The sequence below is a fragment of the Balaenoptera ricei genome, chromosome X (genome assembly GCF_028023285.1).
Source record: "Balaenoptera ricei isolate mBalRic1 chromosome X, mBalRic1.hap2, whole genome shotgun sequence".
NCBI classification, from domain to species: Eukaryota; Metazoa; Chordata; class Mammalia; order Artiodactyla; family Balaenopteridae; genus Balaenoptera; species Balaenoptera ricei.
This window is the reverse complement of record NC_082660.1, coordinates 105,637,069-105,664,889: the sequence shown is the minus strand read 5'-3', so window position 1 is coordinate 105,664,889 and position 27,821 is coordinate 105,637,069. Positions and strand designations below refer to the sequence as shown.

The 27,821-nt window shown below is 41.3% G+C and overlaps 1 long non-coding RNA gene across 2 annotated transcripts in view; it reads left to right on the top strand.

Moving 5' to 3' along the window:
- Positions 1-4,975: 4,975 nt before the first annotated feature.
- LOC132357733 (uncharacterized) overlaps positions 4,976-27,821 on the top strand; it is a 329,214-nt gene continuing 306,368 nt past the window's right edge. For both annotated transcript variants that reach the window (XR_009500286.1, XR_009500287.1), the window contains exons 1-2: positions 4,976-5,117; positions 6,480-6,611. This is a non-coding gene — a long non-coding RNA (uncharacterized LOC132357733). The remainder of the gene's footprint in view (positions 5,118-6,479; positions 6,612-27,821) is intronic.

The window sequence follows — 27,821 nt, the reverse complement described above, 5'->3', positions numbered from 1 at the left end:
GTGGTGAATATTTCACAACGTATACATATATTGGGTCATCAGGTTACATACCTTAAGTTCAGTGGACCCTTGAACGACTCGGGGATTAGGGGCACTGGCCCTTTGCAAAATCCCAGTATAACTTTAGACTCGGCCCTCCGTATCTGTGGTTCCGCATCCATGGGTTCAACCAACCGTGGATCGTGTAGTACTATAATACATATTTATCTAAAGAAATCCATGTATAAGTGGACATGCAGAGTTCAAACATGTTGTTCAAGGGTCAATTGTATGATAGATTTTGTTTTTTTTGGCCATGCCGCATGCAGGATCCTAGTTCCCCGGCCAGAGATCGAACCGTCGCCACCTGCTGTGGAAGCACAGAGTCCAAACTACTGGACCACCAGGGAAGTCCCTGTATATATAGCTTTTGATCGTCAATTATACCTCCATAAAGCTGGAGAAAATACTACAAAAAATCTTTCTCAAATACAGGTGTTATTTTTACTGAGGTGAAATCCACATCACATAAAATTAACCATTGTAAAGCGTGTACAATTTCGTGGCATTTAGTCCATTCACGATGTTGTGCAACTCTCTATATACATTTATTTCTATACATTTGGATGTGCTAATCTGTTGAGAGAAGTGCATTATTTGCAAGAACCATCAGAGGGGAGGTTTTCTGGAGACAGTGTACAGAATCTTCTTAGCAATCTTTGTCTTCTGTCCCTGCTCCTAAGCTTGAGTTACTACTTTGCTTTAGGTCATATAGGCTTTTGACCTCTAACACCAGGAATAAGTAGTTAAAAATGTAGGTCCTGCAGACATATTAGGTAGGACTAATTCCTACTCATCACTCACTAGTCCTGTAACCTCAGGCAAGTTGCTTCATCTCTTTGAGCCTCAGTTTCTTTATTTGTAAAAGTAAGCTATCCTAGTATCTACGTCAGAGAACGCTATGAACGTTAAGTGAGCTCGTAGGAGTTCCCTTGCAGAGTGAAGTGTTCAATAAACATGATCTGTTATCACTGTGATCAGCAATATTATAACCTCCAGCATCAGCATCTGAAATGACATGTGATCCTTTTTGCCCCCAGGGAGGAAAGCATTGTCATTGGACCGCACACCAGACCTATCGACCAGTGAGGTAGAGCAGGAAGGAAGCACCGTGTAGGCTAGGGTCATTTTTTTTCCTTTGGTTTTACACAAAGAGGTGCTGCCTCAGCAGGAAACGTTTCTAAAACGTAATTTAGTTAGGCAGTTGGAGAGTGTCAGTCTCTTGAACGACAGAGCTGGTCCTGAATCCCTAGGAAAGAAAATAAATTGTTTCTGTGAGAGTTTCTATTAGCGTTGTGCTGTAGAACATTCTTACACTGCACTGACCTCTTCACCTTGACCAAGCCTTTCAGATGATGTCACCGGAACTTCCCCGGAGGTGGAACATGGGCTTTATAGGACCTTCTCCATTGAGCATGTTATGCTGCAGGCTCCTTGGAGACCATTCGAGAAGCCTTGGTTCATTATTCCCCCACAGCGTGGTGTCATTAGGGAAAACCAGATCTGCCACTTTAGTGCTTCCAGGGCTTTGGAAGAAAGTGTCAAGTGAGATGACAAGTCTTGTCTGTCTGTACGGTACTTCCTATTCTTCTCCACAGGAATCCTCCCATTTGGCCCGCCTTTGGCCAGATCTGTGCTTTGTTGTTTCTGGGCATGCTAGAATTTTTCTGGCAATTGAACCCATTTGTGGGTTTTAATGGTTTTTGGTTGACAAAGCCGCTTGTTCCTTTCTTTTTTCTTTTATTCAAATAGGATTTTTCTAAGGGTAAGAGGAATTTTATTGTAGTCTGTTTAAATGGCCTCAGAGAAACTACTATATAATTGAATGCAGTCCAACTGTTGGTACTGTTTCAACTACCAACGTGAACTATTAGGAGAGATTTGCAATACGAGACTTTCATATGTGCATGTGGCTACGATCGGATGAGGAAGCATAGATCTCTTATTTAAGAAAAATACCCAGGGAGTGCTTTTGTAAGCAAAGACCGCTTTCAAAATGCAATAAAATAGGTGGGACTGAGGCTTAGACACAGGATGGAACAAAGAAGATTCCTAAAACATGAAGAGTCTGGGGGTGGGGGGCGGAGGGGGGTCGGGGTATCTGATTCTGCTTCTGGATCCCTCCCTGACTCCTTGTGTGGCTTTGCCTAGGCACTTTACCTTTCTGGGCCTCAATTTCCTTACTTGTACAAAGACAGGATTAGACTAGAAGAACTCTAAGATCCCTTCCGGTTGTAGACGTCTGTGCTTCAATAATTCTACATAGAAAAAATAATTTTGTTCCATTCGGGTGACCAGAAAAGTTAAGGATTAGTGTTAAAGAGGAACTGAATCACCCATCGTTGTGATTTTGTAAAAATTTTCCTAGAATGGCTGTTTGTGTTGCCAGGAATCACTAAATGCATGATCCTGAGTTTTGAGCCAATACAAGTTCTCAGATCATATCTTACCCTCTACCTTTGTATTCTCTCATCTAGTTGAAAAAAAAAAAAAGACCCCAAATGTTTAAACAGTGTTCTACAATTTCCAATTTTTTAAAATGTAACAACCCTTGAGGTCGGGCATGAATTATTATCCCCATGTCTATAGGTGCGGAGTGTGAGGCTCAGAGAAGTTAAGCGAATTACTCATGGTCACGTGCCTAGGAAGTGATGGAGCTGGAAGTTCATCTCAGGTTGCCTGTCTCTAGGACTAGTTCCCATACAACCCCCATGTTTTGAATTACAATAATTATTTTATTGAGCAATTGTTTTACACCAGATATTGTAAAAGCTTTCATTTGTTTGCTTAGTACCCTCCTTATTTTCCAGACAAGGAAACTAAGGTACAGAGACATGATTTGTCTTGGTTAAGGTCAAACACCTATTATAAGATAGAGTTGAGGTCAGATCGCCTGTTTGACTGTAACAACTCTGTTCTCTTACTAGCATGCCTTTAATTATTACTGTGTTTGTTAGCCTGCTTCTTTTGCTAAACAGACCTCTTTCAAAGGTTATTTCAATGAGTATGTGACAGCAAAGGCCTTGGAAGTAGGAGCTAAAAGACCAGGTTAGGCTAAGGTGAACTATTCTCATCTCGAAACTGCACGGCTGCAGCTTCAGCCCTGGCCTAACCTCACCCACGAGGAGTTCCCTGAAGTTGTGCGGTGCGGTTCTAGAAAACTGTTCTATTCCAGCTGACTGCAACATGCTTCCATCAGATGATCTTGTCCTTTGCCTTCACTCAAGCCTCTGTTCAACCACACCCTCTTCGGAGGGGCCTGCCCTGAACACCTTATCCAAAATGACACCCTTGGCTTTCTAGCTCTGTATTCTGCCTTCTTTTTCTCTTTAGCACTTGTCACCACCAGAGAGACGAAATATTTATTTAGTCATTTGTTGTCTATCTCCCTCTACTGGAATATAAACTCTATGCGGGCAGGATTTTTGTCTATTTTTTCAATGTTATATTCACAGCTCCTAGAACAGAGCCAGGCCCAGAATATTTACTCTGTAAATATTTGTTGAAAGAATGAAAAGAACAATGACAGTGAGGGTAGTAGTTGCTACTTATGCCTGAAGAGTAAGGATTTAGGTGAGAACATGGGCAGGGGTCACTGGAAATTCTGGCCAGCGTCAGGAAACCAAAGGGTAGGATGAGTTGTCCAGCTGGGAAAATCAAAATGTGTTGAAAGAGTTAGCTCCAATTATATGACCAGTAAAATTGGGTAGCTTTAGGGTTTTTTTTAAAATAAGAAAGATGTATCTTTTTTTTTTTTTTTTAAATTAATAGCTACTCTATTTATTTATTTATTTATTTATTTATTTTTAGCTGTGTTGGGTCTTCGTTTCGTGCGAGGGCTTTCTCTAGTTGCGGCAAGCGGGGGCCACTCTTCATCGTGGTGCGGGGGCCACTCTTCATTGCGGTGCGCGGGCCTCTCACTATCACGGCCCCTCCCGTTGCAGGGCACAGGCTCCAGACGCGCAGGCTCAGCAGTTGTGGCTCACGGGCCCAGTTGCTCCGTGGCATGTGGGATCTTCCCAGACCAGGGCTCGAACCCGTGTCCCCTGCATCGGCAGGCAGATTCTCAACCACTGCGCCACCAGGGAAGCCCCAGAAAGATGTATCTTTTTAAAAAAAGATATTTATGTATTTTCCTTATTTTTTTTGGCTGCATTGGGTCTTAGTGCGGCACGCGGGATCTTCACTGAGGCATGTGGGATCTTTTGTTAAGGCGCACAGTCTTCTCTCTAGTTGAGGCTCGTGGGCTTAGTTGCTCTGTGGCATGTGGGATCTTAGTTCCCCGACCAGGGATCAAACCTGCGTCCCCTGCATTGGAAGGCGGATTCTTTACCACTGGACCACCGGGGAACGCCCAGCTTTAGGTTTTAAAGTAAATGGATCTTCCCAAATTTCAACTTAAACCATGGATCCTGGGCTCTTTAGAGCTCGTGCAGCCCACCTCCATCACAAGGAGAGTGACACAGGGGAAATGGTAATAACTGGCCCGAGATCAAACTTGGCCCCTTAGCTGACAAGATCAAATGGAAGCCCAGGGGGTCCACTGAGATATTGTGATTTATAAGAAATATAAATTTGGTCATTTAGAGGACTAAAAGATATTTTTTACATATATTTGGTCTTCCTCCACAGTTCCAGGCTCACAGCTCCTAAAACCCTTGGAATTTCCTAAGTGTTGAAAGCCATAAAGGTGTCTTTTGCTATGTTAATGGAGTGACTTTTGGAAAGCAATTAGGATGGGGGCTGGTTGCCAGGTGAATCAACCACGTTATTAGAGGGTTGGAACTTTCAGTCCCACCCACCGACCTCTGGAAAGGGGAGAGGCCTTTGGAGGTTGAATTTTGACAATAGCCAATGATTTAACCAAGCATGCCTAAATAATGAGGCGTTTATAAAAGCCCAAAAGGACGAGGTTTGGAGAACTTCCAGGTCGGTGAACACGTGGAGATTTGGGCAGAGTTTTGGGCCTGGAGAGGGCACGGACGCTCCGTGCCCCTCCCCCATGCCTTGTCCTATGCATCTCTTCCATTGGATGTTCATCTGTATCCTTTATCACAACCTGTAATAAACTGCTAAACGTAAGTAAGTGTTTCCTTGAGTTCTATGGGTCAAGAACCCAAGGAGGGGTGTTGTGGGGACTTCTGATCTAGCCGGCCAGAAGCACAGGTAATAACCTGGACTTGGGACCGGCGTCTGAAGTGTGTGTGTCTGTTGGGGGATGGGCCATCTTATGGGACTGAGCCCTTAACCTGTGAAATCGGACACTATCTCCATGTAGGTAGTATCAGATTTGAGTTAAATTGTAGGACACCTAGCTGGTGTCGCAGAGAATTGCTTGATGTGGGGGAAAAACCTCCACACATTCGGTGACCGGAAGTGAAGTGTTTTGTGCGAGGATCCAAGAAGACTCATGGGTGGAAAACTGAATTTTTCGAATGCAGCAGCCTGTAAGTAACCAAAGTGTACCACAGATATTTTTGAGAATAAAATTTCAGTAAAACTTCAGGAATTTTTTAGCTATATGGAAACACCTGGGAGTCTTTAAAAAATTACTGATGCCTGGGTCCCACTTCTAGAGATACAAATTTGATTGTGATTCTAGTGTGCTGACTGGTTAAGAATCATAAACTTGGAGGTCAGGAGGGTGCATCTGGGAAGGAGACAGAATAGGGTTTAAATCCCATCTCTCTTATTTACCAGCTGCTATGATTTTGAATAACTTAATTGTTCTGAGTCACAGCTTCCCTATTTGTAAAATGAAGGCAATCGACCTCACGGGAAGTTTGTAGGGATTTAATGAAATAAGGTCCATAAAGCATGTAGCATGTTGTCTGAACCACGTGAGCACTTGATTAATAATAGCTGCTATTATCATTGTTATTATTATTATCATGCCAAATCACAGTAATTATTATTATGCTGAATAATGAGTTTTTCCCCCCTCTGTATTTAAAAAATGGCTACTTTAACGGTATATAACAATTAGTCAAATGGTACAATTCGAAACTATGGGACTGTCTTGATGCAGCTCTGGGTAGGGAGACCTGTATAAAATGAATGAAGACAGACTACAAAGTGGGACGGAGGTGGTTAAAACAGGCCGGCCGTGTAGTTCATCTATAGAAAGCACAGCGCTGAATTCTGTGGGAAGCAAAATTCATACATCGCTTCCTGGGCTACATTCCACACCGGTTGAAAGTGAGGCAGTGATTGATGTTCAGATCATCTCTGGGCAGAGTTGGGGCAGCTGCACAGCCAGATCCAGGCTCCAGAGAAGCAGCTGGGTACCGCTGGCCTGGGGCCCACTCCAAGGCTGCTGGCAAGCAAAGAGCAGTTTTACCACTGAGAGGTAGGAAGGTTAAGGTCAGACAGAATGTGAGAGAGGAGCTTGACTAATCCCTTGTTTTCTCCCTTTTCTCTTGTCAATATTTTTGCACTAGGAAAAAGAAGACAGCAATAATAATAACAGAGAAACATTCTGCATGATAAAAAGCCATCTCTTGGCCGGCAACGACCCGAATATTCTACCCCCCGGGAAGCCTGTTTTGCATTTGCAGCAAGAGGGCATTGAGGTAAATTGACCTCCTTTTTGCTGACGGTAGCTTCAGACTCAAACAAGAGCTCTGTGATTTTAGATGAGTCAGACTTTAAATTTGTGCATTTCAGCTGGAGGTGATAACCATTAATATGGAAAGATTGGTAACGAAGTCTTCTGAGTAGAAGCTATACCATACTTATTTGTGTTTGGTAAGGGATGCATTCACCAAAATATCAGAAAGTCGGAGTTGGCTAATGGAGAGTGGGAAGCAACACAGGATGTCTGCAAATACCTTTATTTAGGGCATTCTTCAAAAATAGATCCTCTGTACGCATCAAATATTTTAAAAGTAAATTTCAATTAACTTCTGATTGTGTTTTTAAGAATACAATGGAGCAGAATCGAATTCTGGATGAGAGAGAATATCATCCTAGTTTAGAGAATAATTTCCATTAAAATGAATTGAAATTCATTTTGTGAATCATACTTATTATGATATTAGACCTCTGCCTACAGAAATAGTGGAAGAATATTCCTTCCTATCTAATGGAACCAATTTTCCTAACAGCTTCTCTCATAACTTTCCATAATTATTCGTCAAAATGTACAAACGTCCACACATTGCTGGCAATAAGTCTCGAATAGGATGGAAATGAGCTTAAACATCTTCCATGTGGGTGATCACATGTTTTTCGAATGCCTTTGTGGAACTGACACAGAAAACTTTGCGGGCCTGTTTTACCAGAGATAAGGAGGAAAGCTAATTAAGACCGTAGTCGCTTCTTTGGGGAGTATTATAAGGTACAAGAAGCTTTTAATTGGGTTTTGCTTCCCTTTTTAAAGATAATCATTTCTACCTACATGTTCAGGCGATCATTTCTTCAGTTTCTTTCAAGAGAGTGCTCGTTTGATCTTACTTATAAATGACATGTGGCAAATAGTCTTTATGTGCCAAATAAAATAATGAAGTTGGGAGAAAGTCACAGACTTTTTTTTTTTTTTAGTAAACTCTTCTAATTTGACATTCTTGGGGGTGTTTTTTGTACATAATTTTTTAAAAATTTATTTTATTTATTTATTTTTGGCTGTGTTGGGTCTTCGTTGCTGCGTGCGGGCTTTCTCTAGTTGTGGCGAGCGGGGGCTACTCTTCGTTGCGGTGCACGGGCTTCTCATTGCAGTGGCTTCTGTTGCAGAGCACAGGCTCCAGGCGCACGGGCCTCAGTAGTTGCGTCACTCGGGCTCAGTAGCTGTGGCACGCGGGCTCCAGAGCGCAGGCTCAGTAGTTGTGGCGCACGGGCTTAGCTGCTCTGCGGCATGTGGGATCTTCCCAGACCAGGTATTGAATCCGTGTCCCCTGCATTGGCAGGCGGATTCTTAACCACTGCGCCACCAGGGAAGCCCCATGTTCTTGGTTTACATTAAACACAACTACCAATGGCTGTATTGTCAATTGTTACCCACATCCTATGGGACCTTTAGCCTGTCTGCTGATCTGAACATTTTCAATTGTAAATCACTTAATGCCCCCATCCCTCTGCCTCCCCCTCCCCACCTTCAGCTGCAGGATAAATATCTTCCCTTATATGGTGCTGATGGAACTTTGCAAGTTTGAGTTAATTTCAGAACATTCAGTACTGTAGCTCACTCCTGTCATTTTCCAGCACCGAGAAGCGTGCCTTGCGTAGGCACGATCTCTCTGCAGCCCACTCAGTAACATGAGTAATGATCTTTAAGTGAACCATATCAAGAGTGTAAGGGTTTTGGATAATTTAGACAAGAAAATTGGACCAAGTGGGCATTTCTCTAAAGAATGTCACTCTGATTTTCTGCGTAGTGGGACTACCCAATCCATTAATGCAAAAAACCTCTCAGAGGGCTAGAAACTAGTTTTTCACCCAGCCAGGGAGGGTGCCTGCCTGCGTGCTTCTGTGGTATGTGTTTGCCTGTGTGTGTACATAAGCATGTCTCCAGAGATTAGAATGGTAGAGCCACAGTTTCCTTTCAGACTCATGAATAATAAATACTGGACAGAGGAGCACAGATGATGCTTTTCTCCTGTTTGTTAGCACTACAGCAGATTCCTGGGCTGACTGTTCTTAGCCCCGCCAGCTACTGACTCTCTGCCAGCTTGTAATTAAAACCCTTTAGAGTGAAGGATATGTGTCCACTGACATTGATTGACACCCTACTCAGTGCCTCTGTGACAAAGGGAGGAAAATCAGGTTTGGACTTTTTTTCCCCTTTTACAATGAGTCACTCTAGAAGAAAGAATCTCAAATCCCAAAGAGAAAACCTAGTAACAGGTAGAAGGTCTGGATTAGAGGGGAGAGAGAGAACCTTAGTTCGATATTTTCTAATTGCACTTCTACCTCACAGATTTAAATTTTTTCTAGCCAGAGACTAGAAAGAGTAGACCGTAGCATTGGGTGACATTCTGGGGAAGGAAGCCAGTGTAGGTTTTGTGAGGGCTGTTCTGGGAGCCCTATTATATAAATGAATGGAAGAAATTGCTAGAAACCATCCCTGTTTGGGGCTGAGAACTATTACCATTTCCTACATTTACTCTCCTGTTTGTTCTTCCTAAGAACTTTAGGAAATGAGCCGTGCAATGACAGTTACCCCCATTCTATAGAGCAGCAGTCCCCAACCTTTTTGGCACCAGGGACTGGTTTCACGGAAGACAATTTTTCCACGATCGGGGTGGCGGAGGGATGGTGCAGGAGGTAATGCGAGCGATGGGGAGCGATGGGGGGCAGCAGATGAAGCTTCACTCGCTCGCCCGCCGCTCACCTCCTGCTGTGCGCCCGGTTCCTAACAGGCTACGGGCCAGTAGTGGTCCGTGGCCCAGTGGTTGGGGACCCCTGCTATAGATGACAAGACTGAGGCCCAGGGAGTTTACTCAAGGTCACACAGCTAGTCAGTAGCCGTATCAGGGCTGCTTTTCTTTTCAGCCCGTCTGCTGGTTACATCTCTAACACAAAATAACTTGCGTGTACCTCGGGTTTTTTTTTTGTTTTGTTTTTAATATTTGACCGAGAAGGATGAGGAATTTATTTCACGTCCGTTACCTCATCCTTTCCCCCTTGACCTTTACTTCTTTATCAGTATGTAGTAGGCGATTACCATGACCACGAGGAAGTCACTTCCTTGTGCTGAGCTCCAGTTTTCTCATCTGTAAAGTGAGAGTTGAGTCAGATGCTCTTGAAGTTTCATTTCGGCCCTGACCTTTTGTGACTGAGAGTCAATGAGCACACGCTTTGAATCATTTATGCAGTTTCTTGTTTGGATTGCTACCTAGTTGTAGCAGAAATGTTACCGCTGTCTGAATATGAATCGGTGAAGAGTTAATGCTTAAACTTGGACCTTATGGTAGCAACCATGACTTATGTGAGGAGGAATTTTAAGGTTTCTTTGTCCACTGACCTGTATCAACACAAGCGATCTAGAAAACTGCTGCTTATGCAACATTCTGACCGGACTGCCCTATCACCAGTGATGCTAAATGATCGTGATAATCCCTGAAGGAAAAATGGGAGTCCATTTGTCCCTTCAATCCAGAACTGGCCTGACACTGAGTCCCAGGGACCATGCACATCAAGTCTCTCTCCACTGGTAATAAATGCTGCGTGTCATCTTATCAGGCCATGATTAGGCTGATGTGCCTTTTCTGCCCAGGACTATTTTAGTCATCTTCATTTTCAACCTTCAGTTTTAGGGGATGATTCAGACAGCTTGCGTTGTGCCAGGACTGAGTTCACAAAGATCTGTTGTCCTTCTCAGAAGCTGGATAGGGCAAAATATACTTTTGTTTACCACTTGTATGCTTGATCGAAAATAAGCAGCCATTTGGCTAATAGCCACATCACACACGGGCAGTGTGATAGGGCGGTAAAAGCACGGGTTTAGTGTCAGACGCTCTTGGATTCAAATCCCAGCTCAGCCACTTACAAGATGTGTGACCTTGGGCAAGATTCTCAACCTCACAGAGTTATAGTTATCTCATATGTAAAATGAATATGATAATGCCGATTTTTAAGGGATGTCATAATTTACGAAGGGTTCCTGGCACACTGCTCAATAAGTGGCAGCTATTTTATTAAGGAAGTTCAAATGTCATCATGATAGTGTTTCTATTTATACATGTGTTTCAGAGGCTGCATTTGGAAAGAAGCCCAGGGCTTATTTTATTCCTTTCTCTGCCTCATTGCCTAGTACAGAATCTGGGATACAGTCAGCATTCAAGAATTATTAGTTAAATGAATGACTGACTGAATGTATGAATGAGCCACAGTAATATGAACTAGATGGCAGCAAACTGGTCAATTCCAAGGGCTCAACTACTAAGTAAGTAGGCAAACCCGAGACGCACATCCACCTCTTCTGATTCCAAGGCAAGTGCTTGTCTGCAGTATCTACCTTACTAATCTATAACTGTTTTGCTCCCCCCAATGTAGGAGCTTTTGTGAGTTTCTAAAGCTTTGACAATCACTCTTTTGCTCTCTAAGGTTCTAAGGTGGGTAAGTAGGACAATCTCATTATTTGTTCATTCATTCATTCCACAGTTCTGAGTATGAGAGCAGAGATTTTGAAGAAAAGCATAGGTTGGAGGGGCTCTGTATCAGTATAGGAGTCTATAGATAACTCCAGAATAGTCCACTGTATTACCTATAACACTGAGGCATCTGCCTTTTATTCTTTGGTAAGCTCACTCTCACCAAAGGAGAAAAATAACATAAATTCTCTCCCTCCAGCTTGCTTACCAAGATCCATGTTGTTGATTAACTCAGCCCACATTTCCTGCTGGTAAGAGTAAGGAAAAGGGGTCCTCTCAGAGTACACAGGGAGAGGCCCCACTCTGGACTTCACATTGTCTCATTTCTACTAATTATTCTCTGTCTGTTCCCCCCTGGCGTGAAAACAGGCGGGTTTCACCTACTGATCCCACCTGTATTCTGACCACTGCCAATACTGACGGACTCTGGAGCCAGGACCTTACACGCCTTCCCATGGCCATTTGGTGAGTCAGCAACGAGGCCTAGATTAGAGCCCAGAATGCCTCAGGCCTGAGCATGGGCTTGCTTAGGTGCTAAGCGTGCTGACAGCTGGGAGGAACAAGACTTGTTTGAAGACATTTGGTACTGGGCTTCCAGACCCTGAAGATGAAAATAATCCATCAGATGAACCAGATTTATTACAATTGAAAGCAATAGTTACTTCCTCTGTTGAGTTTAGAAATACTGTATTTGGTTTCAATCACTCCTAAAACACGATGCTTTTAAAGGCTTGACTTCCAGGCTCTCCAGCCACTCTGAACTATTCTTAGCCAGTTGGGTGAATTACTGTCTAAAGAGATATTTTTTCCAGTTTCTTTTCATATTTCAAATACTTGTAGTCCTCAAACATATAAAGACCCCCTCTCCACTCCCACCCCCCCGCCACATACACACCCTATGTCCACATCACTTATATTTTGGAGCCCCTGATCTGTCTGTTCTGGGAAGCTGGTGAATTTTGTCTGTACAAGCTTGGGTCAGGTTTACTAGGTCAGAATTTATGAGGCCGTGAAAGGACAGATGACGCTTCTTGATTGGAGGCTAAGAAAGTACCTTGATTCCCAGATCTGGAAAGAACCTTTCAAGATTTCTTGGGAATAAATTCAGTGTGTCCTGATGTCTGAATGGTGCTTCTGGTGAAAGCAAAGGAATGAGAAAAATACTTTTCAGATGAAGACAAGATAATGCCATATTTTTGTGTGTAGTGGCTCGAAATTTCTCATGCAGGAACTACATTAAGACAGGAATAAAAAAATGTTATCCTATCTTCTAGTTAATGATCGTTCTCTCTGGGGGTGGCGGGGGTGGCTGAGCAGCATAGGAATCAGCATGAGAATTACAGACAATGTGTAGCTTGGAGTCAGAAATTTGGGTTTTCGGAGAATAGGAAACATAGCTGGGTGATTTGGGGAGACCCATTATTATAATCTACAAAGGATCATTTTCAATTTTAATTTATTTTTTAAAAATTTTTTTGCCGCACTGCACGGCATGCAGGATCTTAGTTCCCTGACCAGGGATTGAACCCGTGCCCCCTGTAGTGGAAGCGTGGAGTCTTAACCACTGGACTGCCAGGGAAGTCCTTACAAACAATCTTACTAGTAGTCACTTTACATTATTGATGTGAGACTTCAACATACCTGTATAAAACACCCCAGCACAGTATCTGTCACACAGTAGGAGCTCAATAAGTGGTATCTGTTATTACACTCTGACTCCAGACACTAGGTTCATTGTACTACACTGCTTAGTAAATGTTCATTGAATAGGGCAATGTATAGGATTAGCAAAGCTTGGATCCAAGTTTGAAATGAAATGGAATTATTCTCTGAATATCAAGGAGTGCCTTCCTTGTTCTGCCAGCTGGTATTAGCCAAGGAAGCCAAAATCTTGTGGCACCTCCGAATCTAGACTGGCGTGGTGGCACAATGCTTCTTACCGAGGTTCCTAGATATAGGCCCAGGTAAACGGTAGGTTTATAAGGCTTTTGCAGTTGTTATTACCTGTTTTGAAGCATTCCGGGTTTGGATCAATTCACCTCCTTCATGTTTTATTCAGAGGACTGAAGAGAGCTACTAATTCTGTTTATCATTTACAAAAGAAAAATAGCTTGAATTTATGGACCTGAGCATTGTACGTAGCCCTTGTGATTGTGAAACCTTTACTTTGTTACTTACTTTACCGGAACGAGACTGGTTTATTTTGGAATGTGCCTCAATGGGTTGACCTCAGCTGGATAAAACCAAGTAAGAAAACCCTTCTGGGTTTTGTTTTCAAAGAAGGTTGAACTGTCAGGATTAAAGAAGACTGTGTTAGTTCCTAAAGGGACCCTGGCTTTGGAAGATGTTGAATACCTGACCTTCATGATGGTGTGGGTGTTGAAGAGAAGTACATTTATGAGTCTTCACGACTGGCAGCGTCAAAGAGTTGCCTGGGTTATTGGGGGGCCTTAATCTCCATAATACCACAAGCTACATTAAATAAAAATTGACCAATGCCAAAACAGCATGTAATCTCAGCTTCAAATCAATATCCCTCCTCTGCCCCTTCCAACTAGAATGTTACCCCGAGCCTCTCTTTTGTAGAATTTCTAGAGTGGCCACTGGTTCTGACTCTGTGCCATGCGCATGGCATAGTGCCATGTGCTTTATATACGTTCTATCTATGGTACTCATAAAACCCTATACTATGGCTTTTGTTATCTTCATTTTATGGATGAGAAAAATTGAGTCTCAGAAAAGTTGAGTGACTTGATCAGATCAAGATGGGTAAAAAGTGACAACTGGGATTTGAAACTGGATCCATCTGACTCTCAAGTACATGCTTATTCCACTGTTGCTACACTGGTGAGGGCTGTCTAAGATGCTGGGAGGGGGATGGGGGGATGGGTGTTATAGAGGTCCTTAGAAGGCTTGAGAAAGATCACTCACTTTGTTCTGTCCTTGAAATGGCCATTATTAATTATGGGGCACTATTTAGAATTCATCACCACGTACGGTCATTTTTAACTGATTTATGTTAACTGTGGAAAATAAAATAGTTTGTGTAATGGGCCCATCTTAGCATCCTGGACCACAAAGAGTAACAGATGCTCAAACCCTCTTGAATATATTATTAGTCTATGGGTGATAATTAACAAATAACTATAATGATATCACAGATGGAAGATTCTAGAACTTCAAGATCACCATGGCCATTGTTTGGTCTGTGAGGTGGAGTGTCCTTCCTAACTCAGGAATCAGAAGCCTTGGAGAGCCTCAGTTTTCAGTGACTTGAACTTTCTATCACCAAGCTGGAACATTTAATTGAAATGTGAGATGTGTATATACAATATTTTGGTTGTTTTGGACTTGAGTAATTTGTTCAAAATGGCCATCATTGGGAGTAACTTCAATGATCCTACAGAATCTAGAGACTGGTCTGGAGACTTCAGAGTTAGTAAACAAGTTCAACTGGAAATAGAGAGGGTGTTTCAAAGCATGGCAGAAATTGCTGTCACCTCTTTCAGCTGTGTCATGGATCCTTCCAGAAAAACCTAAGGTATGTCTTGAATATCACCAACTGAAAACACAGCATCATCCTGTTTATGGGGCACAGTGCCAGGAACAAGAATCTGGGCTAGATCCTGTGGGTAGGTTGGCAATATCTTCCTTGGTGAACTAAGAAAGGAAATGAAATTAAGAGATGTAGGAAGGTATATAGATGGCCGTGAAAACCATTGTCTTATTTACTTACTTTTATTAAAAGCTCCATTGTGGAGTTTTTTTTCTTTTCATCTCTACTTTATCACTGAGATTTCAAAGTTAGAATAGAGGTTTTGACTATAGATCAGCAATCCCCTCTGAAATTTTAATTTCCATTTATTATTTAAGTTTACAGAATTTCCTTTTTGCCTATGACTCACTTTTTTCTTGCCTCATCTGGCTTCTATTATATTTCCCCCCTTTTTCTCTCTCACTTCTGGTATCATTGATAAAACTGATGTGGTTTTGCTTTCAGGCCATGGCCACCTTGCTACACATCTCACATATTGCCAGTTGTTTTAGGTCTGTGAAAAATTCCCTGACATGAAGTAGTGTTTCACCTTTTGATGAAAAAGCAGCCTGGTTTGTTCTACAGATGTTTTATATGAAGAAATGGCTAAGCTCTGCTCTGTATCAACATGGTACATTTCCAAACGATTTATCTTACCCTTTGAATACCGAGGTTTTAATGATCCCTGTGCCAGGGCCACACTCAAACAGAATTAGGGGCTTGAGAAAGGAGAAATACCTGTGGTCATAGAGCCTGAAGTAGACCCACTCGCAAACTTCCCTTCCTTCTGAGTAAGGTGGATGTCATTTTTTGTTGAGGGTCGGGTTTACACCGAGAAGCTAGAGTCTTAGCTGAGCGTGGTTTGCATATTTGCAGCCATGGGAAAAACCTCTGTCCCTTCTGAATTGTATCAGCTCCGCGGTGGCAAACTTGTGGTATGTTTTTATTCTGCTCTCATCTTTCTTTCGAGCTTGTGTAACAGCTGCCGAGCATAGTTCAAACTCTCCATCAATGTGGTGACCATATTTTCCAATTGCAAGTCAGGACACATGGTCTGACAAATTCCAGTGGACTTAAACGGAGACAATGGAATGGAATATTTGAAGTCCAACCCAGGACAGAATGTATAGATAACCATTCTTAGAAAAACAAGCACGTTCACATTTTGTCAATGTGGGAGCATTTGTTACAGCTCCTATTTGTGACAGAGAATGCCGTGTTTCACAGAGCTATTAAGCTTTTTTGCTCCTTTCGAGATTCTGTAGTTAGTTGTCCTTTGCTGAGCTCTCAGGTAGGATTAGACTAGTCCTGCTGAGTTCTGGATGTTATTGTTTCCAGTACGATAGCCACTTGGTGACAGGAACCACACATGTGTTTGCGTGAAGATAATGCAACTAAGGTACCATATTGAATTACTCTTCATATCACCATAAAGGTTCTGACGTGTGGCCTATGTAATCAGTATCTTTACCTAGTGCTGATTCTTCATACATGAAATTTTGAGGAGGCATGTGAATTTTAAGAGTCTTACAAACTCCTAGACTGGGAGGGAATAAAGTGGCCAAAATTCATGGGAGTGTTGAAAGAGCTTTCTTATCTGCAAATGCAGGGACAATGCTTCATTAGGGAGAAGCCATTAACATTATGGCAAAAGGACTCTTTCAGCCTCAGAACTGAGGCCACTCAGACCACTAGGAGAGCCCAAAGTACCTAAGAGGTTTAAATGCACAGTTGGAGTTTATATAAAAGTTGTGAACGTGCCCTTGGAAAACAGTGTGATTATTTGAAAATTTTAGTATAGTCTGAACCCTGAATGTAAGAAACTTTCTTTTTGCTCTTTGACAAAGTAAACCCTCTCTTCTCCCTCCTAAGAGCATTTCGTTCTTATTTAAAACCAGGAGTTGAGGGCTTCCCTGGTGGTGCAGCGGTTGAGAGTCCACCTGCCAATGCAGGGGACACAGGTTCGAGCCCTGGTCTGGGAGGATCCCACATGCCACGGAGCAGCTGGGCCCGTGAGCCACAATGACTGAGCCTGCGCGTCTGGAGCCTGTGCTCTGCAATGAGAAAGGCCGCAATGGTGAGAGGCCCGCGCACCGCCATGAAGAGTGGCCCCCGCTCGCCGCACCTAGAGAAAGCCCTCGCACAGAAACGGAGACCCAACACAGCCAAAAATAAATAAATTAATTAAAAACAATAACAACAACAAAAAAAACCCAGGAGTTGAAGGTCCTTGGCTCCTTCAAGGTCAGGTTGGCAGCTAAGATGACACTAGGCCTCTGTTTGTTCCCCTTTCCCAATTCTTGGGATTAGAAATTGCTCTCACCCCCTAAGTTTGTGGCTGTCACTGCACTGGCTCTGCGTGAAATGTTTCCGTTTTCTTGCACAAAGTAAGAGAGAAGGAAGAGAAAGGATCTGTCTTTACATTTACGGTTTCCTCTGGTGAACCTGATCAACCAGAGTGTGAGCTCATCTCCTAAGAGTGGCCACAAAAATCCGGTTGAGAGGGTAACTTTCATTGCAGAGGTCTAGCTAGAAATGGCTCTTGTAAACTCTAACTTTACCTCCTAAAATCAATCCTTTGGGACCAAGAAGGTTCTCCTATTGTCCCAAAATAGAAGTGCTACGGGATTCTACTGACAAATCCTGTAGCACCTCTGATAACCCACCACTCTGTGACTTAGCAAGCTAAGTGTACATGGTGTTTCTATCAGGGAAGATTTATCATTTGCCTCAGCCACTGTTCTTGGTTAAAGCCAGTACGTGCTCTCAGACCTTTGCCTGTAGGATCTGGATCCACGGTATTGTAGGTTCCTCTATCCTTTATTATCTCTGGAAGAATGTGGCTTGGAGCCCAGATTGTGAAGTACATGAAATGAAATTCAGTGTCCTCTAATTTTCCTGCTGTTTGTTCTTTGAGTCAGTCTTTCCTTCATTCATTTAAGACATATTTACTGAGCCTTCAGTATTTGTCAGGCATGGTACTAGGCATTGAGAATACAAGGGGTGAGCCACGCAAGATCACAGTTTTCACAAAGCAGCCGCATAGAGTAGCAGTTAAGAACACACTTTGCAATCAGACTGCCTGGGTATGAACCCCAGCACTGCTACTTAACAGCTGTTTGATAGTAGACAAGTCACTTTAAACTCACTATGCACTAGTTTCTGCATGTGTAAAATGGGACTGATAATTGTACATCCCTTACAGGGTTGTTATGCGCATTAGATGAGTTCCTGGTCCATATTAAGTATTATATGAATTTTTATTAAATAATATGAAGCTTACATTACTAGAATGGAGATGATGGATAATTATAGATCATGATAAGCAAAGGGAACAGGTTGATGAGTTCAGTATCCTGATGCTGTTTATATCTTGTCATAATATTTTTTCCGGGAAAGGATCTTATGAAGTCATTCGTACTATGAATGGAAAGGTCTTAATATATTTCTATTTCTACAGAGGGCGAAGCTCACACTAGATATAAACCAATTGTTAAACTTATTGCCCTTTGAAATTATCTTGGAGGTCCCACCACTAGAGTCCAAGTTGGCTGCTACAGCTCCAGCAATCACATCTATTTTCCAGGCAGCAGAATGGAGGAGAACAGGGGAAAGGGTGTGCTCTCTCTCTCTTAAGGAGACTTCCCAGAGGTGCCATGTAACATTTTGCTTACATCTCATTCTCTTGAACTTAGATGCATGGCTTCACCTAGCTGCAAGGGAGGCTAGGCAGGTAGTATTTTCTGTGTTGAATGTGCTCGGCTGAAAAGTTGAGGTTCTCTTTACTAAGAAGGGGAGAAGGGCTACTGGGAAGCAACTAACAGTCTTTGCCACAGTGGCAATCCAGTTCTGTAAGTTCATACCTGAATTTGTGGCTTTTCATTTTCTCACTTTGAGACTATCACTAAGACTCCTCTTATTCTCATTAGGCGTAACTAGGTTGGAGTTTTGGCTCAGATGAAATGAAAATCTGACATTTATTGAACACTTACTCTATGCCAAGCACTACATGATAATGCTATGAGGTAGACTCTATCATTGTCCCCATTTTCTGGATGAGGACATTGAGGAACAGAGAAGCTCAATAATGTGCTGTGTAGTGGCAGAGCCAGGATTCAAATGCAAATTGTTTGACGCCAGAACCTGTTTATTATTAACACAGTGCCGCTTGACTTGCTTAGAGTTGGGGAAAGGGAATCAGAAAAAGTAGGAAGGGGGGAGAGAGAGGTACTGTAAAAGCAGCATTTCTTTTGTGTGAAATGTGTAGAAGGTTCATATTCATAACTTATGGAACATGTGTATAGCCTAATGTTTTGAACCTTTTATCTGATTTGATACAAATACATTTTTGACTGAACCAATTGGTTTGCCATTCAAGGACCTTCACAATCTGGACTGAACTTTTCACATCTACTTCATCTCAGAGCACAGAGTGTGACGTAATGGAAAGAAGTTTTAGAAATTGGCAAATCTGGGTTTGTTCCCCACCTCTACCACTCTCAGCTGCGTGGCTTTGGGCAATTTACCTACTACCTCTTTGTATGTGCGTTTTATTTTTCTTTAAAACAGGAATGATAACAGCTACTTTTCAAAGGCAGTTGCAGAGAATACATGAGACAATGTAGGGGAGACTGCTAACATTTAAATGAATGTTATTTTCTCCCATCTTCTTGTTTTTCTTTCTCCCAAGCCTTTCCCCCCCACCGCCCCCCTTTCTCCCCTTTCCAGTGTGCACTAGTCAGACTGGTTAGTTTCTTTTCTTTAAGCATAATCTACTCTTTCCAACCTCTGTGCCTTTGATTTCTCCATTGCCTCTTCCTGAAATGCCCCATTCTCTTCTCCCTTTGTTGCAGACTGGCATCTGTTGAAGTCTGCCAATGTCTGCCCACGTACCTTTTGTTGGATCTGCACAGTGTTTGTTACCTGCTTTTATTTTTCATTTTATTTTATTTTTACCAAGTTTTTTTGGAAGTGGAGTTGACTTACAACATTGTGTTAGTTTCAGGTGTACAGCAAAGTGATATATATATATAAATTCTTTTTCAGATTCTTTTCCATTATAGGTTATTACAAGATATTGAGTATAGTTGCCTGTGCTATACAGTAGGTCCTTTTTGGTTATCTATTTTATATATAATAGTGTGTACATGTAAATCCCAAACTCCTAATTTATCCTCCCCGTGTTTCCCCTTTGGTAACCATAAGTTTGTTTTCTATGTCTGTGAGTGTATTTCTGTTTTGTAAATAAGTTCATTTATATCAGTTTTTTAGATTCCGCATGTAAGTGATATCATATATTTGACTTTCTCTGTCTGACTTCACTTAGTGTGATGATCCCTAGGTCCATCCGTGTTGCTGCAAATGGCATTATTTCCTTTTTTTTATGGCTGAGTAATATTCCACTGTATGTATGTACCACGTCTTTATCTGGGTTACCTGCTTTTTAATGGGGGCATATCCAATTCATTCAGCACAGATCCCATCACTTGCTATTACACCTAGCCCATTTATGCTAGGGTATGGTCCCTGCTGGGCTCCTGAAGGCATTTCAGTTTGAGACATCTCCTACCACAGTTTAAATCCTGTTCATCCTTTAAGGACCATCTCAAATGCCTTCTCTCATGAAAGTCTTCCTTGATCTGATTATAATCTGAAGTTTCTTGCTCCCCCCTCTTTTTTTTTTTCCCTAAAGTAAATGAAATGTACTTCTTCCTCAGCTTTGTGTTAATGGTGTGTGCAAGTCTTACGCACATACTGAAACGTAGCGAAATCTAAGCTCCCTGAGGACAGGGATCCTGTTTTTTTCATCTTGGCAACCTCCTCCATACCTAGCAGCCGACTTGCTCATATTGGGCACTTAGGTGCTCATTGACCGGTCAGTGAAATCATGCTCACTGTAAAGCTGAACTACAAGAAGTTCATCAAACCAAAAGTGCTTTGTAGCAATGCATTTTGGAAATAGATAATAACACATTTTGGTAAGAATTCAAGAAGTATCCAACCAGATCATTCTCTGGGAAAGACAGAAAGTAGATTGTTCACTCAATCCTCAATGCTGGCACAGGAGCTGTATTTTTTTAGTTTTGCTTCCAAATTGGTATTGACGTCAGAAGCCTTGGCTCCTGCTAAATTTCATATTCAACAGGATGGGCTTTGAAAGGGAAATGGAGTGAAAAGTCATCACCTGGGAGGCTCTAAAGTGAATGTGCATGTTTAGTGTAATCAGTGACTAATTAAGGTGAGGTTTATGGCTGCTTTACTCTTTCACCCTGAAGAAATTTCCAGACCAGTTACACACCACTTCCTACTGATGAGTGGGAGGCCAGAGGGTCAGAAAGTCAACGTCGTTGAAAGGTCTAGTTCTGTCATAAGTCGGTTGATAAGTGGGCTTGAGGCCTGAGGAATAATTATTCTCAACAGGTCGTTTGGTTTCCTCTGGTGATCCAGAAAGACTGGGATGGGATTTTTTTCCCCAACCCAACATCCTCTCTTGGTTCTAAACAAGTACCCCCGCATTCTTATACTGAGGCAGGAGTTCTTGGATTTTGTACCGGATGCTGTGATGGCTTAGACAGTCCTCAGTGGGGGAGTGGGGGAATTTCTGGGGTGCCCTAAAATGGGGTGACAAGTACAAACTTTTGAGTTTAGTGGGGAACAGTGGCTGGGTTTCTAAGCGGTGTGCTAAAAAAAATGGGCTAAGGCTTCCCTGTCCTTCATGGCTTTGGTGTTGATGGTTATTTTCATTCTCCCACCCTCCATCAGGAGATAGATTGAGAAGGTCTGTATCTCAGAAGTGTTTGCAAGAGCAAAACAGGTAGAAACATCTAAGCATCCATCAAAAAGAGATTAGAAAATTTAAAGTTGAAATCAGAAGCTAAGCAGCTCTCTCTTTTTTTAAATTAATTAATTAATTAATTTTTGGCTGTGTTGGGTCTTAATTGCTGTGTGCCGGCTTTCTCTAGTTGCGGCAAGTGGCAGCTACTCTTCGATGCGGTGCGCAGGCTTCTCATGGCGGTGGCTTCTCTTTTTTGCGGAGCACGGGCTCTAGGCGCACGGGCTTCAGTAGTTGTGGAGCACGGGCTTAGTTGCTCCGAGGCATGCGGGACCTTCCCGGACCAGGGCTCGAACCCGTGCCCCCTGCATTGGCCGGCAGGTTCTTAACCACTGCGCCACCAGGGAAGCCCTAAGCAACTCTTTAAAGAGAAGACAGATCTCTCTATGTATGTTCATAGACTTCTGTGGTATATCATTAGATGATGAGAGCGAATTGTAAAATACACTTTTGTGGGGAAAAAATGGATACTCGTGTATGTATATGTACTCACAGATGTCTGGAAGGATGCTTAGCAAAGGCCATCAGTTATTTATCTGGTGGCGGGTGTGGGTGGGGTTTGGAGGGGAAAATTTCTATTTTATATTGATATTTTCGTCGTTGTTTATGTTTTTATAACAAGCATGAATGACTTTTGGGATCAATGAAAACAGTAAGTAGATATTCTTTTCTTAAAAAGGAAACAGAAGGAGTTCTTTCTGATGTCCTCTATTCACACTGAGATGTGAATTACTGACAAGAGTTCTGAAAATTACCCTTTTGAGGGAGGTGTGGGGTAGGATTTCTCCAAGTATCAAAGCCTTAACCTGATGAAATCTGGCTTTACTACTGGGATTTCAGCTGGGTATTGGTAAACTGAAACTAGAGATTCGATTTCCTGACTCTTCCCTCAGGGTTTCTGTCTGCTGGGTAAAGTAGTTTTCAAACCGCTTTCCCCAGGGCCTGTGAAGGGCAGTGGAGGCCCAGCAGCTGTGCTCCCAGGCCCTCCACGGCTGCTTCGACCAGGGCAGCTCCACTTCTGCCGGCTTTTCTGGTAACAAGGTTTCAACTAGGATTTCGTCTGGGGGGAAAAAAAAAAAAAGACTCTGCTACTTAATGAAAGTTTGTAAACTGTTCTACTCCAGACTTAACTAGAAAATAGGTAGAAAAAACCTCTCTCTTTTATGGATGAGGCATTGAGGGTCGGAGAGTTAAGTGAGTTGCTTTAGGATAGACGTGGAGTTAAGTGGTCTTACTTACAGTGAAGCCCTTAGTTTGGTGATCTTTTTAACTTGTCACATTGCTTCCCACAAGAGGAGCTCCTTTTGGTGAGCTCAGGGGGACACAACTGAATTAAGAACCATAGTGAAATGCACAGGTTTTTTTTTTTTTTTTTAACATCTTTATTGGAGTATAATTGCTTTACAATGGTGTGTTAGTTTCTGCTTTATAACAAAGTGAATCAGCTATACATACACATGCATCTCCATATCTCCTCCCTCTTGCATCTCCCTCCCACCCTCCCTATCCCACCCCTCTAGGTGGACACAAAGCACCGAGCTGACCTCCCTGTGCTATGCGGCTGCTTCCCACTAGCTATCTATTTTACATTTGGTAGTATATATAAGTCCATGCCACTCTCTCACTTCATCCCAGCTTACCCTTCCCCCTCCCGGTGTCCTCAAGTCCATTGTCGACATCTGTGTCTTTATACATGTCCTGCCCCCAGGTTCTTCAGAACCATTTTTTTTTTTTTTTTTTTTTTTTTAGATTCCATATATATGTGTTAGCATACGGTATTTGTTTTTCTCTTTCTGACTTACTTCACTCTGTATGACAGACTCTAGGTCCATCCACCTCACTACAAATAACTCAATTTCGTTTCTTTTTATGGATGAGTAATATTCCATTGTATATATGTGCCACATCTTCTTTATCCATTCATCTGTCGATGGACACCTAGGTTGCTTCCATGTCCTGGCTATTGTAAATAGAGCTGCAATGAACATTGTGGTACATGACTCTTTTTGAATTATGGCTTTCTCAGGGTATATGCCCAGTAGTGGGATTGCTGGGTCATATGGTAGTTCTATTTTTAGTTTTTTAAGGACCCTCCATACTGTTCTTCATAGTGGCTGTATCAATTTACATTCCCACCAACAGTGCAACAGGGTTTGCTTTTCTCCACACTCTCTCCAGCATTTATTGTTTTTAGATTTTTTGATGATGGCCATTCTGACTGGTGTGAGGTGATACCTCATTGTAGTTTTGATTTGCATTTCTCTAATGATTAGTGATGTTGAGCATTCTTTCATGTGTTTGTTGGCAATCTGTCTATCTTCTTTGGAGAAATGTCTATTTAGGACTTCTGCCCATTTTTGGATTGGGTTGTTTGTTTTTTTGTTACTGAGCTGCATGAGCTGCTTGTAAATTTTGGAGATTAATTCTTTGTCAGGTGCTTCATTTGCAAATATTTTCTCCCATTCTGAGGGTTGTCTTTTCATCTTGTTTATGGTTTCCTTTCCTGTGCAAAAGCTTTTACGTTTCATTAGGTCCCATTTGTTTATTTTTGTTTTTATTTCCATTTCTCTGGGGTGGTGGGTCAAAAAGGATCTTGCTGTGATTTATGTCATGGAGTGTTCTGCCTATGTTTTCCTCTAAGAGTTTTATAGTGTCTGGCCTTGCATTTAGGTCTTTAATCCATTTTGAGTTTATTTTTGTGCATGGTGTTAGGGAGTGTTCTAATTTCATTCTTTTACATGTAGCTGTCCAGTTTTCCCAGCACCACTTATTGAAGAGGTTGTCTTTTCTCCACTGTATATTCTTGCCTCCTTTATCAAAGATAAGGTGACCATATGTGTGTGGGTTTATCTCTGGGCTTTCTATCCTGTTCCATTGATCTATATTTCTGTTTTTGTGCGAGTACCATACTGTCTTGATTACTGTAGCTTTGTAGTATAGTCTGAAGTCCAGGAGACTGATTCCTCCAGCTCCGTTTTTCTTTCTCAAGATTGCTTTGGCTCTTTGGGGTCTTTTGTGTTTCCATACAAATTGTGAACTTTTTCGTTCTAGTTCTGTGAAAAATGCCATTGGTAGTTTGATAGGAATTGCATTGAATCTGTAGATTGCTTTGGGTAGTACAGTCATTTTCACAATGTTGATTCTTCCAATCCAAGAACATAGTTTATCTCTCCATCTGTTTGTATCATCATTAATTACTTTCATCAGTTTCTTACAGTTTTCTGCATATAGGTCTTTTGTCTCCTTAGGTAGCTTTATTCCTAGGTATTTTATTCTTTTTGTTGCAATGGTAAATAGGAGTGTTTCCTTAATTTCTCTTTCAGATTTTTCATCATTAGTGTATAGGAATGCAAGAGATTTCTGTGCATTAATTTTGAATCCTGCTACGTTACCAAATTCATTGATTAGCTCTAGTAGTTTTCTGGTAGCATCTTTAGGATTCTCTATGTATAGTATCATTTCTTTTATTTCTTTTATTTCTTTTTCTTTTATTTTTATTTCTTTTTCTTCTCTGATTGCTGTGGCTAAAACTTCCAAAACTATGTTGAATAACAGTGGTGAGAGTGGACACCCTTGTCTTGTTCCTGATCTTAGAGGGAATGGTGTCAGTTTTTCACCATTGAGAATGATGTTTGCTGTGGGTTTGTCATATATGGCCTTTATTATGTTGAGGTAGGTTCCCTCTATGCCCACTTTCTGGAGAGTTTTTATCATAAATGGGTGTTGAATTTTGTCGAAGGCTTTTTCTGCATCTATTGAGATGATCATATGGTTTTTGTCCTTCAGTTTGTTAATATGGTGTATCACATTGATTGATTTGTGTATATTGATGAATCCTTGCATTCTTGGGATAAACCCCACTTGATCATGGTGTATGATCCTTTTAATGTGCTGTTGGATTCTGTTTGCTAGTATTTTGTTGAGGATTTTTGCATCTATATTCATCAGTGATATTGGTGTGTAATTTTCTTTTTTTGGAGTATCTTTGCCTGGTTTTGGTATCAGCGTGATGGTGGCCTCATAGAATGAGTTTGGGAATGTTCCTTCCTCTGCAGTTTTTTGCAAGAGTTTGAGAAGGCTGGGTGTTAGCTTTTCTCTAAATGTTTGATAGAATTCAGCTGTGAAGCTATCTGGTCCTGGACTTTTGTTTGTTGGGATGTTTTTAATCACAGTTTCAATTTCATTACTTGTTATGGGTGTGTTCATATTTTCTATTTCTTCCTGGTTCAGTCTTGGAGGGTTATACCTTTCTAAGAATTTGTCCATTTCTTCCAGGTTGTCCATTTTATTGGCATATAGTTGCTTGTAGTAATCTCTCATGATCCTTTGTATTTCTGCAGTGTCAGTTGTTACTTCTCCTTTTTCATTTCTAATTCTACTGATTTGAGTCTTCCCCCTTTTTTTTAATGAAAAATGGTTGAAACATGGCTAATGGTTTATCAATTTTGTTTATCTTTCGAAGAACTAGTTTTTAGTTTTATTGATCTTTGCTATTGTTTCCTTCATTTCTTTTTCATTTATATCTGATCTGATCTTTATGATTTCTTTCCTTCTGCTAACTTTAGGGTTTTTTTGTTATTATTTTTCTAATTGCTTTAGATGTAAGGTTAGGTTGTTTATTTGAGATGTTTCTTGTTTCTTGAGGCAGGATTTTATTGCTATAAAGTTCCCTCTTAGAACTGCTTTTGCTGCATCCCATAGGTTTTGGGTCGTCGTGTTTTCATTGTCATTTGTTTCTAGGTGTTTTTTGATTTCCTCTCTGATTTCTTCAGTGATCTTTTAGTTATTTAGTAGTGTATTGTTTAACCTCCATGTGTTTGTATTTTTTACAGATTTTTTCCTGTAATGGATATCTAGTCTCATAGCATTGTGGTCGGGAAAGATACTTGGTACGATTTCCATTTTCTTAAATTTACCAAGGCTTGATTTGTGACCCAAGATATGATCTATCCTGGAGAATGTTCCATGAGCACTTGAGAAGAAAGTGTAATCTGCTGTTTTGGGATGGAATGTCCTATAAATGTCAATTAAGTCCATCTTGTTTAATGTATCATTTAAAGCTTGTGTTTCCTTATTTATTTTCATTTTGGATGATCTGTCCATTTGTGAAAGTGGAGTGTTAAAGTCCCCTACTATGATTGTATTACTGTCGCTTTCCCCATTTATGGCTGTTAACATTTGCCTTATGTACTGAGGTGCTCATATGTTGGGTGCGTAAATATTTACAATTATTATATCTTCTTCTTTGACTGAGCGCTTGATCATTATGTAGTGTCCTTCTTTGTCTCTTGTAATAGTCTTTATTTTAAAACCTATTTTTTCTGATATGAGAATTGCTGTTCCAGCTTTCTTTTGATTTCCATTTGCATGGAATATCTGTTTCCATCCCCTCACTTTCAGTCTGTATGTGTCCCTAGGTCTGAAGTGTGTCTCTTGTAGAAAGCATATATACGGGTCTTGTTTTTGTATCCATTCAGCCAATCTATGTCTTTTGGTTGGAGCATTTAATCCTTTTACATTTAAGGTAATTATCAATATGTATGTTCCTATTATTTTCTTAATTGTTTTGGGTTTGTTATTGTAGGTGTTTTCATTGTCTTGTGTTTCCTGCCTAGAGAAGTTCCTTTAGCATTTGTTGTAAAGCTCGTTTGGTGGTGCTGAATTCTCTTAGCTTTTGCTTGTCTTTAAAGGTTTTAATTTCTCCAACGAATCTGAATGAGATCCTTGCTGGGTAGCATAATCTTGGTTGTAGGTTTTTCCCTTTCATCACTTTAAATATGTCCTGCCACTCCCTTCTGGCTTGCAGAGTTTCTGCTGAAAGCTCAGCTGTTAACCTTATGGGGATTCCCTTGTACATTATTTGTTGCTTTTCCCTTGCTGCTTTTAATATTTTTTCTTTGTATTTAATTTCTGATAGTTTGATTAATATGTGTCTTGGCGTGTTTCTCCTTGGATTTATCTTGTATGGAACTCTCTGTGCTTCCAGGACTTGATTAACTATTTCCTTTCCCATATTAGGGAAGTTTTCAACTATAATCTCTTCAAATATTTTCTCAGTCCCTTTCTTTTTCTCTTCTTCTTCTGGGACCCCTATAATTCGAATGTTGGTGCATTTAATGCTGCCCCAGACGTCTCTGAGACTGTCCTCAATTCTTTTCCTTCTTTTTTCTTTATTCTACTCAGTGTAGTTATTTCCACTATTTTATCTTCCAGGTCACTTATCCGTTCTTCTCCCTCAGTTATTCTGCTATTGATTCCTTCTAGAGAATTTTTAATTTCATTTATTGTGTTTTTCATCATTGTTTGTTTGTTCTTTAGTTCTTCT